This window comes from Grammomys surdaster, unplaced genomic scaffold (genome assembly GCF_004785775.1).
Source record: "Grammomys surdaster isolate TR1022 unplaced genomic scaffold, NIH_TR_1.0 126546, whole genome shotgun sequence".
Taxonomy (NCBI): domain Eukaryota; kingdom Metazoa; phylum Chordata; class Mammalia; order Rodentia; family Muridae; genus Grammomys; species Grammomys surdaster.
In genome coordinates, this window is record NW_021621338.1 from 270,522 (window position 1) to 286,811 (window position 16,290).

At 39.0% G+C, this 16,290-nt stretch overlaps 1 protein-coding gene across 1 annotated transcript in view; it reads left to right on the plus strand.

The window, feature by feature from the left end:
* Nucleotides 1-16,290, plus strand: part of Spag16 (sperm associated antigen 16) — a 479,924-nt gene that overhangs the window by 194,180 nt on the left and 269,454 nt on the right. The gene's annotated exons all lie outside the window — the stretch shown is intronic.

Here is a 16,290-nt window from a genome sequence, read left to right on the forward strand (position 1 = left end):
GACTTCCAATACTATATTAAATAAGTAGGGGGAGAGTGGGCAGCCTTGCCTAGTCCCTGATTTTAGTGGGATTGCTTCAAGTTTCTCTCCATTTAGTTTAATGCCGGCTACTGGTTTGCTGTAAATTGCTTTTACTATGTTTAGGTATGGACCTTGAATTCCTGACCTTTCCAAGATTTTTATCATGAAGGGGTGTTGAATTTTGTCAAATGCTTTCTCAGCATCTAGTGATATGATCATGTGGTTTTTTTCTTTGAGTTTGTTTATATAATGGATTACATTGATGGATTTCCGAATATTGAACCAACCCTGCATTCCTGGGATAAAGCCTACTTGATCGTGATGGACAATTGTTTTGAAGTGTTCTTGGATTCGGTTCGCTAGAATTTTATCCAGTAATTTTGCATCAATGTTCATAAGGGAGATTGGCCTGAAGTTCTCTTTCTTTGTTGGGTCTTTGTGTGGTTTAGGTATAAGCGTAATTGTGGCTTCATAGAATGAATTGGGTAGTGTACCTTCTGTTTCTATTTTGTGGAATAGTTTGAAGAGAATTGGAATTAGGTCTTCCTTGAAGGTCTGATAGAATTCTGCACTAAAACTGTCTGGTCCTGGACTTTTCTTTGTAGGGAGACTTTTAATGACTGCTTCTATTTCTTTTGGGGCTATGGGACTATTTAGGTGGTTTATCTGGTCCTGATTTAACATTGGTAACTGGTATTTGTCGAGAAAATTGTCCATTTCATCCAAATTTTCCAATTTTGTTGAGTATAGGCTTTTGTAGTAGGATCTGATGATTTCTTTAATTTCCTCGGTTTCTGTTGTTATGTCACCCTTTTCAGTTCTGATTTTATTAATTTGTATACTGTCTCTCTGCCCTCTGATTAGTCTAGCTACGGGTTTATCTATCTTGTTGATTTTCTCAAAGAACCAGCTCCTGGTTTTATTGATTCTTTGGATAGTTCTTTTTGTTTCTATTTGGTTGATTTCAGCCCTGAGTTTGATTATTTCCTGCCATCTACTCCTCTTGGGTGTATTAGCGTCTTTTTGTTCTAGGTCTTTCAGGTGCGTTGTCAAGCTGCTAGTGTATGCTCCCTCCAGATTCTTTTTGTAGGCACTTAGAGCTATGAATTTTCCTTTTAACAATGCTTTCATTGTATCCCATAGATTTTGGTATGATGTGTCATCATTTTCATTAAATTCTAAGAAGTTTTTAATTTCTCTATTTCTTCCCTTACCAGATTATCAAGGAGTAGGGTGTTGTTCAGTTTCCATGTGAATGTGGGCTTTCCATTGTCTTTGTCATTTTTGAAGACCAGCCTTAGACCATGGTGATCTGATAGGATGCAGGGGATTATTTCATTTTTTTTATATCTGTTGAGGCCTGTCTTGTGCCCAATTTTATGGTCTATTTTGGAGAAGGTACCATGAGGTGCTGAGAAAAAGGCATATTCTTTTGCTTTAGGGTGAAATGTTCTATAGATATCTGTTAAGTCCATTTGGTTCATAACTTCTGTTAGTTTTACTGTATCTCTATTTAGTTTCTGTTTCCATGATCTATCCATTGCTGAGAGTGGGGTGTTGAATTCTCCCACTATTATTGTGTGAGGTGAAATGTGTGTTTTGACCTTTAGTAAGGTTTCTTTTATGAAAGTGGGTGCTCTTGTATTTGGTGCATACATATTCAGAATTGAGAGTTCATGTTGGTTGACTTTTCCTTTGACAAGTATGAAATGTCCCTCCTTATCCTTTTTGATAGCTTTAAGTTGAAAGTCAATTTTATTCCATATTAGAATGGCTACTCCCACTTGTTTCTTAGGGCAATTTGCTTGAAAAATTGATTTGCAACCTTTTACTCTAAGGTAGTGACTGTCTTTGTCACTGAGGTGCGTTTCCTGTAAGCAGCAAAAAGCTGGGTCCTGTTTGCGTATCCAGTCCGTTAGCCTATGCCTTTTTATTGGGGAATTGAGTCCATTGATGTTGAGATATTAAGGAGAGGGTGTTGTTGCTTCCTGTCATTTTTGCTAATAGTGGAGACATCGTTTGTGTGGTTATCTTCTTTTGGGTTTGATGTAAAAGGATTATTTTCTTGCCCTTTCTAGGGTATGATTGCCCTCCTTGTATTGGTGCTTTCCTGCTATTATCCTTTGCAGTATTGGATTTGTGGGAAGATACTGTGTAAATTTGGTTTTGTCATGGAATATCTTGGTTTCTCCATCTATGGTAATTGAGAGTTTTGCTGGGTAAAGTAGCCTGGGCTGGCATTTATGTTCTCTTAGGGTCTGTATGATATTTGTCCAGGATCTTCTGGCCTTTATAGTATCTGGTGAGAAGTCAGGTGTAATTCTGATAGGTTTTCCTTTATATGTTACTTGGCCTTTTTCCCTTACTGCTTTTAAAATTCTTTCTTTGTTTTGTGCATTTTGTGTCTTGATTATTATGTGATGGGAAGTATTTCTTTTTTGATCTAGTCTGTTTGGCGTTCTGTAGGCTTCTTGTGTGATTATGGGCATCTCATTCCTTAGGTTAGGGACATTTTCCTCAATAATTTTGTTGAAGATATTTACTGGCCCTTTAATTTGGGAATCTTCACTCTCATCTATACTTATTATCCTTAGGTTTGGTCTTCTCATTGCGTCCTGGATTTCCTGGATGTTTTGTGTTACGAACTTTTTGCATTTTGCGTTTTCTTTGTCAGTTGTGTCAATATTTTCTAAGGTATCTTCTGCACCTGAGATTCTTTTTTTCTATCTCTTGTATTCTGTTGGTGATGCTTGTGTGTATGACTCCTGATTTCTTTCTTAGGTTTTCTATCTCCAGGGTAGTCTCTCTTTGTGATTTCTTTATTGTTTCTACTTCCATTTTTATGTCCTGGATGGTTTTGTTCAATTCCTTCATCTGTTTGTTTGTGTTTTCTTGTAATTCTTTAAAGGATTTTTGTGTTTCTTTAAGGACTTCATCCTGTTTACCTGTGTTCTCCTCAAGTATTTTGATAGTGTTATTTATTTCCTTCTTATAGTCCTCTATCATCATCATTAGAAGTGATTTTATATATGGTTCTTGCTTTCCTGGTGATATGGGGAGTTCAGGACTTTCTAATGTGGGAGAACTAGGTTCTGATGATGGCAAGTACCTTGGGTTGCTGATGCTTGTGTTCTTGCGCTTGCCTTTCGCCATCTGGATCACCTTTGTGCTATTTGTGCTGTCTCTGACTGGATCCTGTCTTCCCTATTATCTTGGTTGTGTCAGAACTGTTTGGGATGGGTTTTGCTGCTGGGGTTAGAGCTAAGGCCCAAGATCTGCTCTGTACTCAGGTGGAAACCGGAAGGGGCCCGGACTCCAGGTCAGGAGTGGATTCCTGGGTCCCAGTGGGTCCCGGTTGCTCCCTGTTTGGGGGCAAGTACTGCCACCTCCTAGCCTAAGATACTGCTTGGGTTAGAGCTCCTGAGAGCCCTGCTTCCTCTAGGTTCTATAAGATTGAGTGCAGAGCTGACTCCTGGGTTTTGCTGAGTGCTGGGGCTCAGACCGGAAGGAACCCACACTCAGGGGCAGGAGTGAATTCCTGGGTCCCAGTGAGTCCCAGTGGGTCCCAGTTGCTCCCTGTTTGGGGCAAGTACTGCTTTTTCCTTACCTGGGATGCTGCCTGTGTTAAAGCTCCTGGGAGTTCCTCTTACTCTCGGTTTTCTGGGGTTGGGTACAGAGCTGCTACCTGTGATCTGCTCTATGCTCAGGCCCAGACCAGAAGTCCTAGGTATATATTCTTATCCAAGTTTGCCAATGATCTTAAGCATTCAAATGAGTTCCCCCCAAACTGGAAAATTAATATTAAATCCATAATTTGAGTTAGAAATACTACCATAAAAGCTCTAGGTCTTATGAGACAAAATCAGTTTGACAGACTGTTGCACAACATTGGCCTACAGTTAAAAATAAAATTCTGTGCAGTTATCATTGTGTGTAGATAGATTTCATGTGTTTAAAGCACAATAAAATATTCTAGACTGAAGTCCCCCAGCCTACGGCAAAAAGGATTTGCTCGCCACTAATTTATTTAAAAATATCAATGCCCTTAAACAGATAATAAAATAAACAATAAGATAAAATATTTTGTGAGTTTTGAAAATGTGGATTGTGAGGCACAATGGTAAGAAGAATCAATTAAGTTAAAAGCAGATAAGTATGTTTTGTTTTGCTTTGCTTTGATTGAGTTTTGTGGGTATACCCATATTTACTTATCAAGAAGTAGTGATAATGACTCTGATCCTTAATGTTTACTTTTTGCTGCTGTTCCCTCTGACTCATATACATTCCTTTGTATTTATTAGTACGTGTTTTTTTGTTCAGGCTTGACTGTTGTTTCCCACATGAAGTTAGTAGCTCAACATAGAGAAGTTTGTTTTGTTAACTCAGGGATATATGTGGAGAGAGAGAAACCATTTCCACAGATAGCCCTAGTTCATTAGCCACTGTTACACTGTTCAATCACTGTGCTGGACATATTGGGACAAAAGGCTCATTCTCATCAAAAGGAAATCCCAAGGGTTTTCTACTTTGGTGAAATGGAATTAATTAAATACAGTCTAACATAAGGTGGCTTGAAATACATACATATACAGAAATAGCATTTTAATCAATTTTCATGCCAGTGGGGAATGCTTTCTAAACCTCATTGCTAAATGGCAGGAGGACCCTGCATGCAGGTGCCTGTTCCTTTGGAAACAACTTATTTCTTCAGCAATTTAAAATTAGAACAAAGAAATAAAAAAATGCAGAGCACTAAAAGAGATCCAAGAAGGAATTTTGTCATGGCAAGACAAACTAACATTAATAAATGAAGCTAATTAGGCTTGATTTGCATATTTAACTCATCTTAATTACACATGGATTTAGCAAACATTTTAAAAGCTGCAATCAATCTTTCACAGAGATGGTTAGTTATTTACATGAAATAACAAAAACTGGGAGCCTCATTAGTGATCACTCTGTATTCAGTTTACATGCCAATGGGATTAATTCAGTAGTAATAATGGAATATGTTTTTCATTAACAGTTTGTTAATCCGTAAAGTTTAAAAGTTCTTTGGTTTCACATACACACATAAAACTGTGTCACAGCCATTTTGAATGTTAGGTAAATTACTCTAGTACATTAAAATTTAAGTTTACTCAAGAAAAGATCTTGATCTCAAAAAATTTCTCCTGACATTGACTTTTTAATAATGTTTTTATTTACTCATTGAAAAATTCATACACTTAAACAATTAGAAAGATAACAGTCATGATTTAATCAATGTCAATCTCAGTGCTACTGTGTCTAGGAAGGGTTTCCCCAAAGGTGAGGTGGACGGTAATCCTGGTCATCTTTAGACACACTTTACTTCTTATTCACAGGTTATAGAATTTGAAATAATATCCTACAATTTCCTGTCTCAGTGGTTCTCAACCTCGCAAAGTCAATGACACTTTAATGCAGTGCCTCATGTTATAGTGACCTCAAGCCATACAATTATTTCATTGCTACCTCATATCTATAATTTTGCTACTTTCATCAATTATAATGTAAATATCTGATATGCAGGATATCTGATATGTGATCCCATAGGGGGTCATGGCTCAGAGGTTGAGAACCTGTGCTCTATGTGTCTTGTAACATGTTTTATTTGGAGATTTTTTTCTTTAGGTATTCATAAGTATTTTACTATATGAATGCATTTTCTTAAGGCATAGCGGAAGTGGCTGTAGGAGGATAGGTTTCCTCCAGACCATTGTATGTGGAGCTGACAGGTGTTAGGAATGGCTAAGTGCCGGGAGGTATTGGGGGCAGGGCACAGGTCTTTATTCTTTGCAGCTGTTAAATGAGTGTGAAATTCCAATGTGAAAGGTCCATTGCTTGGAGTTCTTCACAGATTCTGTCATGAAATCAGAGATGCTGAGCGATTAACCTTTTTGGCTGAGTTGCCTTGAAACACCATTGGTCATAGAGCAAAAAAGAAAAGTTAATAAAGAACAAGCTTACGAAATAAAACATGTTTCCTAGAATCGGCCTCTGGATGTTTATGAATATAAAAATATTTATTCAATACTCATCAAAAGCCAGTTTGTGATCATGATTGTGAATGAAAACAATAGTTTTCATCTTGGCCTTCATAGGATTGCCTATGTGCATGCTGTGATCATGTAATAATGAACACTCCCTGAGACTTACTCTCTTCCAGACAACAGACTAAGATCTTTGCCTGAATCATGTTGTGAAGTATTCAGAATAGCATTATAAACAGTAGCATTCCTGTGTTACAGTTGAGAAGGCTGAGGGTCACAGTGTTCTAATGACAAAATTAGCAGCCACCAAAAATCCAAATGCAATCAACTTCACTGTTAGCCCGCTTGTGACCAGTGCATTTTATGCATGAATAATCAACTATGTTTCAGCATGTACTTAAATATGGCAAAAAAATACACAACTTTCCATTTTGAAACTGCTTGCATAGGAGCCATATATTTATGCAATATGCATAATCACTACTTCCAACCAGATATGTATTATAAAGTAATATCATTGTTTAATTTTTGCATCAAGCTAATGCAAAGTAAAGATAGCTAGACCTTTTTCAGGGTTGAATAGTATCCTTCCAGACCTGTATGCTGATGTCCAGTTCTCAGTATTTTAGAAAGGTCTAAGGCAGTGGTTCTCTACCTTCCTAATTCTGTGATCATTTAATACAGTTTCTCATGTTGTGGTGATCTCCAACTATAATTTTATTTCTGGTGCTACTTCATAACTGTAATTTTGCTACTGTTATGAATAATAATATAAATATCTGCATTTTCTGATGGTCTTTCTGATGGTTTCTGATAGGCAACCCCTGTGCAAGACTCATGTTTGACCCCAAAGGGTCGTGACCCCCAGATTGAGAAATCCTGATCAAAGGCCTTTAAGAGAATAATTGTGGCTATGTAGGTTCATTAGAGTGTGCCTTGCCTATTGTGGCCGATTTCTTAATATTGATTTATTAGCCACACATTTCTCACAAAACATAGACAATAAGAACATTTTAGCCATTTTTTTTTTTTTACTGCAAAGGGTATGCAGAGACTTGTAGAGGGATGGAAATATTCCAGCACCTAGTCTCAATATCAGTTATTTAGATATACACATAAATGAAAGTCATTTAACTTAATTTCTTCAGATTTGTACATTTTGGTGGCTGGGGAGACAACTCAGTCATTAAGAGCATGTACTGATCTTGCTGAAGATCCAGATTTCTTTCCTAGCACCCACTGTCAGGCAGCTCACAACAGCCTGTAACAATACCTCTTTAATAATAACAGGAAAAGCTTATTAATAGAAGAAATCTTTCCTAAAATGAAATTCTTCTGGGCCTTGCCTCCAGGAGCAAATCTACTGTAGATTTTAATCCAAGGCAGACTCATTTCAGGAAGATTGCCTGCTAGATTTTAGCTTCTCCTTGATGGCTCCTGACAAAATAAAATAAAAATAAAATAAAATCTTTTAAAAATACACAGCCTTTGAAGTTATCAAAAAAAAACCTATATATTTTTCTAGTCTTAATTTTTTCCTAAGTATTGTTAGATTTCCTGACTAAGTAAGTATCATTATTCTATAAAAGGAAATAAATGACCACTTAACTCTTTAATAATTTTGTCCTATTATAAGTGGTTATTTTGTGGCTTTACCATAAAACTATTTTTCAAAATGTTTATAAATTTCTGTTTGTTTGCTTTGAGAGAGGGGCTCAGGTTGGCCTCCTCCTCCATCTGAAGCTGAGGAGAACCTAAAACTTATGATCCTTCTGCTCCACCAGAACCCTTACCCCAAACCTGATGTCACAGATTTGGACCACCACACAGAGTTTCATTTGATGCTGATGATCTGCTCCAGGGCAGAGCATCATGTGTATGCCAAGTAATCATCATACAAGCTACCCTACATGCCAAGCCCCTCGTTTGATTTGTTTAAATCTTGAGTTAGTTCTTTAATGAGTTATTTTTACAGTCTTTTTGATTTTTCATATGGCATTATTAACAGTCCTGAGGCTTTTTTAACATTTAAAGAGAGGAGCTCAATACACAGGTTTGTTAAGGTAAGGGTAAGCTGTGTTGTAACTGTCTCTAGACATCTTGATGTCTGTATACAGCTTAAGTTTTCTACTCTTCATAGGTGGAAAGTGGGACATCTCTGCCTATCTTAGTCATATCAAGGAGAAAGATAACCTCACAGCCACTATACTGACTGGTTTTGTCTGTCAACTTGACACAATCTAGAGTCCTCAGAGAGAAAGAAGCCCCAGTTGAGGAAATGCTGTCATTTCATTACAAATCCAGCTGTAAGCCATTTCTCAATTACTAATCAATTCGGGAGAGCTCAACCCATCAAGGATGGAGCCATATATAGGCTGATGGCCCTGGGTTCTATAAAGAAGCAGGCTGAGCAAGCCAGGGGAAGCAAGCCAGTAAGCAGCACCCCTCTGCATCTGCCTCTGCATCAGCTCCTGCCTCCAGGTTCCTACTCAATTTGAATTCATGACCTGACTTCCTTTAGTGATGAACAGCTATGTGGAACTGTATGCCAAACAAACCTTTTCATCCCAAACTTTGCTTTTTGGTTATGGTATTTCACTGCAGCAACAGAAACCCTAACTAAGAAAGCTGCCATCATGTGTGCTGCTGAGGCCTTGTGAAAGGGAAAGAGACCTCTAACCCCTAGAGGGTACTGCTCCCAAAGAATAAAAGCTAAAATGATGAGGATGGGAGAACAGGATTGAGTCTGTGTTCTTATTTATTCTGCAGTTATTTTGTTTTCTTGCCCACATAGGGCTAAGTGCCTGTAGAATTAGACGAAAAAGAGGTGACTACCTTGCCTCTGGCTTTCTTTAATCTCTTGGTGTAAGTTCAATGGCTGTTTGCTTCTCTCTCACATAAGAAATATAATAGCACCCATCTCACAGGATTGTGCTTTTTGCACAACACCTTAGAGCCATTGTAAATAGTAAATATGCAGCTTCTCTTCCAGTTGAAGTCTTCACTGTCCTACAATTGATTGAAGTGTTTAGAGTCAAGGGCAGCATCCATGTACAAGTACACTCTTGCCTTTGAACCATCTTGCAGCAAAGGTGGGGAAATCAGACTGTGCACCAATTTAATTCCTGTCATGACCGGTGGCAGTGAGTGTAAATAGTAGGACAGATGTTTTGCTTTTTGTTGTTGTTTTTCGGTTTTCATTTGAGATTTCCATGTCAACCTGCTTACTCATTGATGAGTATCTGTTTCTGTTTATCAAATTCTACAAAAACTGTCTTAAGCCTTGGGAATAATACATATAGTGGAGGAGATACGTTTCTCTGTTGGGGCTTCAGTGACAGATGGAATTAATAACTATGAGTCATTTCACTTAATGGTGAGTTACAGCAAAGTGATTTGTTGATTGAATATTGACATCAGTTGGAAGTTGATTTTTGAAGTCTCAGAGCTTGACACAGTAAAAACTGGCTTCTCATTTACAGACTAAGCAGCAGGAAGATCCCAGTTGATGACTTGTCTCTTGTGGTTATTCAGAAATGGAGGCACTTTCTGTTTTATGTTTCCTATAACCTAGAGCGTCATTCTACAAATAATACATGGAGAAACTTGTTAAAGGATTATGTGGTATACTTGAGATGTATTTTACAATGGGCTAGGCATAACTTAGTTGCATGGACAAGCTGATCCCTGATGCTGTGCCCAAGAAGAAGAGATCAATTTCTTGAAAAGCTATCTGCAAATGTGAGGGAATACTATAAGAGAATATTAGATATGAAACATCAAGTTGTGCTTGAGTTAAAAGTGGAGCAAAGATGAGGACACATTATGTTTAGATGAAAAAACTAGAACCAGAGAAACAGGAAGCGAAGACTGGAGCATACTAGAACTATTTAAAAAAAAAAAAAAACACAAGAACAGTGTGATAGCTTCATGTTTTAATGACTCTACTCACTTATGATTGGATATAGAGCATGCAGTAAAACAACTGCACAAGGTTCAGAATGATCTTAGCCAGGCCTGCCAGTAGCCAATGAGCTTTCTCTTTCATAAGATGTTGAGCTGGGAAGTCTATTTCTTTTTCACCTAAAAATCTGCGACCAGTTTCATCAAATTCCTTATTTCTCCTTTCCTTTCTGTACTGGCTGGTTTTGTATGTCAATTTAACACAAGCTGGAGTAATCACAGAGAAAGGAGTCTCACTTGATGAAATGCTTCCGTGAGATCCAGCTGTAAGGCATTTTTTCAATTAGTGATCAAGGGTGGGAGGGCCATTGTGGGTGGTGCCATTCTTGTTTTTTTTTTTTTTTTTTTTTTTTTTTCCGAGACAGGGTTTCTCTGTGTAGCCCTGGGTGTCCTGGAACTCACTCTGTAGACCAGGCTAGCCTGGAACTCTAGACCTCAGAAATCCACCTGCCTCTGCCTCCCAAATGCTGGGATTAAAGGCGTGCACCACCACCACCCGGCAGTCTTGGGTTCTATAAGAAAACAAGCTGAGCAAGCCAGGGGAGGGAAGTCAGAAATCAGCATCCCTCAATGGCTTCTGCATCAGCTCCTACTTCCTAACCTGCTTGAGTTCGAATCCTGACTTCCTTTGGCGATGAACAGCAATGTGAAAATGTAAGCTGAATAAATCCCTTCCTCCTCAGCTTGCTTCTTGGTGATAATGTTTGTGCAGGAATAGAAATCCTGACTAAGACACTTCCTTTCCTTAGACGCTTATGGCATTGCCCAGGCTTAGTGTCCTCAAATTCCTGACCCAAAGTCATCCCTTCCCCTACCTCAGGCTACTGTGCACTGGGACAGTACCACATAAGACCTGGCCTCTGGGCTTTTTTCTTTTTATGTTGCATATTTTACAACACAAATTGAAGGTCTGTTATCTTGTTTGCAAAGTTCTATGAATTGAATTGAATATAATATATTTGCCTTCCTCATCCATGTATTCTACCAGTGAAAAGGTCATAGTAGTGTGGTCAAGACACAATAGGGTTGTTGTTTTCTGGGATTTTTTTTTTTGTTTTGTCTTGTTTTTTTTTTTCGTAAAGAGGAAGAGGCACTTAAAATGATACCTACACTGCACACCAAGAATAATTCCATCATCAAGAACCTAATTAACCCGTATATTAGTGAGATTTTTTTTAAACAAGTTAACAGACCAAAGAGAGCAAAAGAGGAAGAGAAAAGAAGGTAGAGAGGAAAGGGAAAAAAAAGGTGGGAAGAGGGTGAATGGAGGATGAGAAAGGATAAGAATGGGAATAAGGAAGATTGAGGGAGATAAGGGACAGGGATGAGGAGAGAACGAGAAATATACAGAGTATACAGAGAGAGAAAAAGAGAGAATAGATAGATAGATAGATAGATAGATAGATAGATAGATAGATAGATGTGGGAGTAAATGACAAGGACAGAGAGGAGATAGGGAGACACTACTAAAGAAACTAAAAAGACACACTAAACAAATCCTTATAATGAAATGCAAACTGACTTCAGAAACGAAAAGGAAAGCATCTGAGCTTATAAGCTCTGGACCCATGCTTCAGGTGAGATGCTCTTAAGTCTTTCCAGAGGCCTCTCCAGTGTTGTTATTCAATTGTTCTTTAACCTTATGTGTTAGTGCTGTACTGAGAAAACTCAGACAAAGCATAAAATACTGAAGGTCAGAGCAAATGAAAGAGAAGAACACTAAAGTCTATGATGAGATTGGAAGTCAGGGGCCAATGGCTATGAAGAGTTGAGATGTTAGGAAAGAGTTGGAATTTGTTCTTATGTCGTAGTTTTGGGGATGGCTAGACATAGGAGGATTGCGGTGTCTGAGTCAGGCTTTCCTGAGTCCATTCTGTGTGTGAGAAGAATGTATGGTGAGTGGAGTAAGAGTGCAGAAAGACTCTTAATGAGAAAGCTCATAGAATGCTGTTCCTTACTAGGGAAGGCATGTGGAGAGAGACAGAAGTGAATACAGAATGAGAGAGGCATTGCATGGCATGTGGGGATGAAGGCGAGGGAGGATGTAGTCTGTCATATGCACAGGTTTGTGGTTGTTTGTGTTTATATTGTGTGTGTGTGTGTGTGTGTGTAAATTGGTGATGTCATGTGCATCCATTATGAAGGAATCTATAACCAACTAGTAGATATGCCCTTATTTTGCACATTACACCTGACAGGCTGTACCAGATTGGTCATCAGTGGGAATAAGCATCACAAGAACAGTGGACAGGGTTCATAACATTCAATGATGAGACTCCATCACTATCCCTGGGTTCAAAGGGTAAGAGGAGGACATTACTGCATGTAGTGTATGCTTTAGACACAGGAAAAGATAACAACAGAAAGATGGAGTTGGGACCACTGACAGAACAGTAGTTGAGCTGAAGGACACAGGAGTGGCCATTTATCCATCTTACTCTTCTGTTGCTCTCTGAATCCTGAAGGCATCTTCCTTTAGGGGAGAGGGATCCCAAGTGATATTGTTAGTGTGGAGCAGCCCATGGAGCAGACCAGTGGCTCAAGGGGACATAATCCAGACCACACAGATGACCTCTTTACAAACTTTAACAGAGAGAAGGGTGGAGATGTCCATCTGGAAGCCATGAGTATTTTGGCAGTCATATATCTCTGGCATGCACATGTTCTGTTTGTTTATTTACTTCTTCAACTTGATTCAAGATAGGCTCAACTAGAAGAGGGAATCTCAGTTGAAAACATGCTTCCATAAGATTGAATTGTAGGCAAGACTGGGTGGCATTTTCTTGACCAGTGATTGATGTGGGAAAGTCTAGCTCACTATGGGCAGTGCCATCTCAGGGGTGGTGGTCCCGAGTGGTATAAGAAAGCAGGCAGGGAAATTCATAAAGAACAAGCCAGTAAGCAGCACTCCTTCATAGCACTTCCTGCCTTAAGTCCCCACTTAGTGATACAGGGTCGCCTAATAGTTGTAAGCTGAACTACAACTTTCCTCCCCAAGTTGCTTCTGGTCATGGTTTTATCATAGCTACAGAAGCCCTGTTGTTTAAAAGCAAAAAATCCTATCTGCTTGATTTTACCAATGAAGACCCAGGAGACAGATGCTGAGGTGAAAACCTGCTAGCTCAGAGAGACAGAGAAAGCACCCAACTGACCTTCCTACTCCACTGATGTCCTAGAAGAAAAAAAGTTTTTCTCCTTCTCCACACTGTCTTAAATACCTTTCCAACTCAATATTCCTATTATCTGTAAAATTTACTTACATTCACTCCCTGTCAGCTGGTTGCTTGCTCTGCCTCTTGACCTAGGGTTGGCTTTATTTAGCTCTAGGACTAAAGGTGTGTGCTAGGGCTGAGCCACACCACAAGTACTTGTTTACAGTGAACAGAAAGCTCTTGGGTTAAAGGTATGTGCTAGGGCTGAGACATCCCAGTTCATAATCTTGTAGTTCACAATGTGATGAAATATCCTACAAGAATGCCCTATTTAGTGTCCATTTATATTTGCCTGATTGTCTACATGCGCACCACATGTTCTTTGAAGGCTAGAAGAGGGTGTTGGATCCCTGGAATTGGAGTTCCAAGCATTCGTGACCTTCCAGTGAAGGTGCTGGGAGTCATATTCAGGTTCTCTGCAAGAGAAGGAAGCAGGAAGCATTCTTATTCTCTGAGCCATCTTTCTATCCCAAGTGCAAATATTTGTTAAGCTCTGACTTTGTGACAGGAAGTACAATGCATTTCATTCACCCTTATCTCATTCCTAGCAATAGAGGTCAAGTACTGTTACTTCAGTGCACTCAATAGGTAACTAAGGTAGGTGAGGTGGAACTATTTATTTAAGGTCAGACTGCTATTGCATGCCAGATTCAGAAATCTAGAATCAGCATTCCCTATCTCAGGGCTGCTGACAGAATCCTGCCACCACACAGCTTCTCTGTGTGGGAGAATCAGATGCCCAAACAGTATGCATAGGTCACATGGTAGTTTTTAAAAAGCCTCTTTTTAACTTTCTTCAGTTCCTTTGAACAAAAACAATTTTGACAAGAATTCATCAGAGAAGTTATTCCACATTTCGACATCCCATTTTGGATATTGCTTTTGATTAAGACTGTTTGCAGACTAGAATATTAGTAACCCACATACTCTCTCTGCCTCAAAAAGAGTAGATTCACTTTTATCTTGGGAACAAAGCTCAATAGAAACACTTTTTAAACTTTTCTTAGTTCATGAAACATTTATCTTCAAGTCAGGTTTTGTTATAGTGGCACAAATGTGGTCAGTCAGCATTTCCATTATAACTGGAACTTCCAGGGCTATTCAAGAAAGCCTCGGAGACTCACCTTTGAATTAAAACTTGGCACTCAGGATTTGAATCCAGAAAATACATTTTCCCTACCAATTAATCAAATAATTTAAAGATTCTCAAGTTGGAAGCAGACAGAATGCAAAACTGTATCTGAAAAAAAGTTTGAAGAAAATTCTTCCAACATAAAACTTTGTAAGAATGTTTAACATTCATTGTACAAGTGTAATATTATATTACCCTATTGTCATTCTCAAAGAAAATGGAGTTGAAAAGTCTATAAATAAACATAGTAGTGATTATAACATCTTATACTTGGCCTGTTTGGCTTTGTGAGTAATTTATTTCTACTTTGGGAATTGGGATGATTTGTGTTCCTTGGCATAATTGGTTTAAAGGGCAACAGCATGAAGAAACTGGATCAGAATAACAAAGGGTGGGAAGCAGACCCTCAGAGACTGTGAACTCACTCCTGTGTGCTCTTTTATGAACTTCCAATCTATGTGGGGTAAAATTCTGAGTCCTGTGAACATGGGTTAGTAGCATGCATTGATTCTGTAAAGAGACATTGAAAGTTTAAATTCCTGAGTGCAATGGTAGCCACAAGTCCTAACTGCAGCCTCATGACAAAGGGCTTCCAACATTGCCTACTTTAGTAAAGTACAAGAATTGCTCAATAACATGAAGGAACACCTAAGAATCTGCATTTAATATCTTTTATTTTCCTTTTTTTTCTTCCCCTTTCCCTTCTCCTTCTTGCTTAAGCCCTGCTTGCTCCACCCCCCCCCACCCCACTCCGGTCCTCCGTGCTCCTGCCCAAAGTATACTGTAGCTGTCTTCAGACACCCATATGAGAGCATCAGATCTCATTACAGATGGTTGTTAGCCACCACATGGTTGCTGGGATTTGAATTCATGACCTACTGAAGGGCAGTCAGTGATCTTAACCACTGAGCCATCTCACCAGCCCTGCCTTTAATATTTTATTCTGTAGTCTTTCTCTCTCTTCAGTCTTTTTAAGACTTGAAAGTAGTGAACCGCCGGGCGGTGGTGGCGCACGCCTTTAATCCCAGCACTCGGGAGGCAGAGGCAGGCGGATTTCTGAGTTCGAGGCCAGCCTGGTCTACAGAGTGAGTTCCAGGACAGCCCGGGCTATACAGAGAAACCCTGTCTCGAAAAACCAAAAAAAAAAAAAAAAAAAAAAAAAAGAAAGTAGTGAACCTGTACCCCTGATCAGTCCCCAGCCAGCCATGCTGACCTTTTTTGGCCTTCTAGAAACATGGGTGCACTCTCCACACCTTGGAACTTCAGCTCTGAGTTTTCACTCTTGGAGGAACACTAACTACAGCAGATGTCTACTCTGACTCCCTATGAACTCCAGGTTTCATGCAGATTTTACTGTTTGTTAAGGCCAAAAGGTCTGTTTAATCTGTTTAATCACATTGTCAATAGCTTCTTATAGCGATAAGGAGAATTTTCCTTGTGCCTTCTGAAAGACTGCTAAACTGAACCAATACAGACACTTTAACATGAGAAAAAAATACAAAATTATTAACCTGTCAATTTCTGATGGAAGATAAATACCTTTATTGTAGGAAAGAAGGAGTAGGTGCTAGGGCAATCTTAGAAGACTAGCAATGGCTTTGGGAGAAGTTGATTGAGCCCAAAGAATAGACAAGAGTTGACAAATGATATCAGAGGCCGGAGAACAGAGCATGTAAGAAGAGCTTCCTTGATATGATGTCATTGTCATTCCCCTTCTTGTCTATCATTCCAGCTTAATCTTTCCTAGACAATGAGACCATGGGGAAGATCTAAGAATTATGGCAATATTTTGGGGGATCAGTTCTTCAACAGATACCAGAGCTTCAGTGTAGGACCCTCCTGAACATCGCTGTCATTTTCTGAGCCCCAATATGTATCAGCCAAACTAACGCAATCTGCAAACACACTCTCTGCCTTTTAAGCAAAATAACTGTCTCCTTTCACTTAC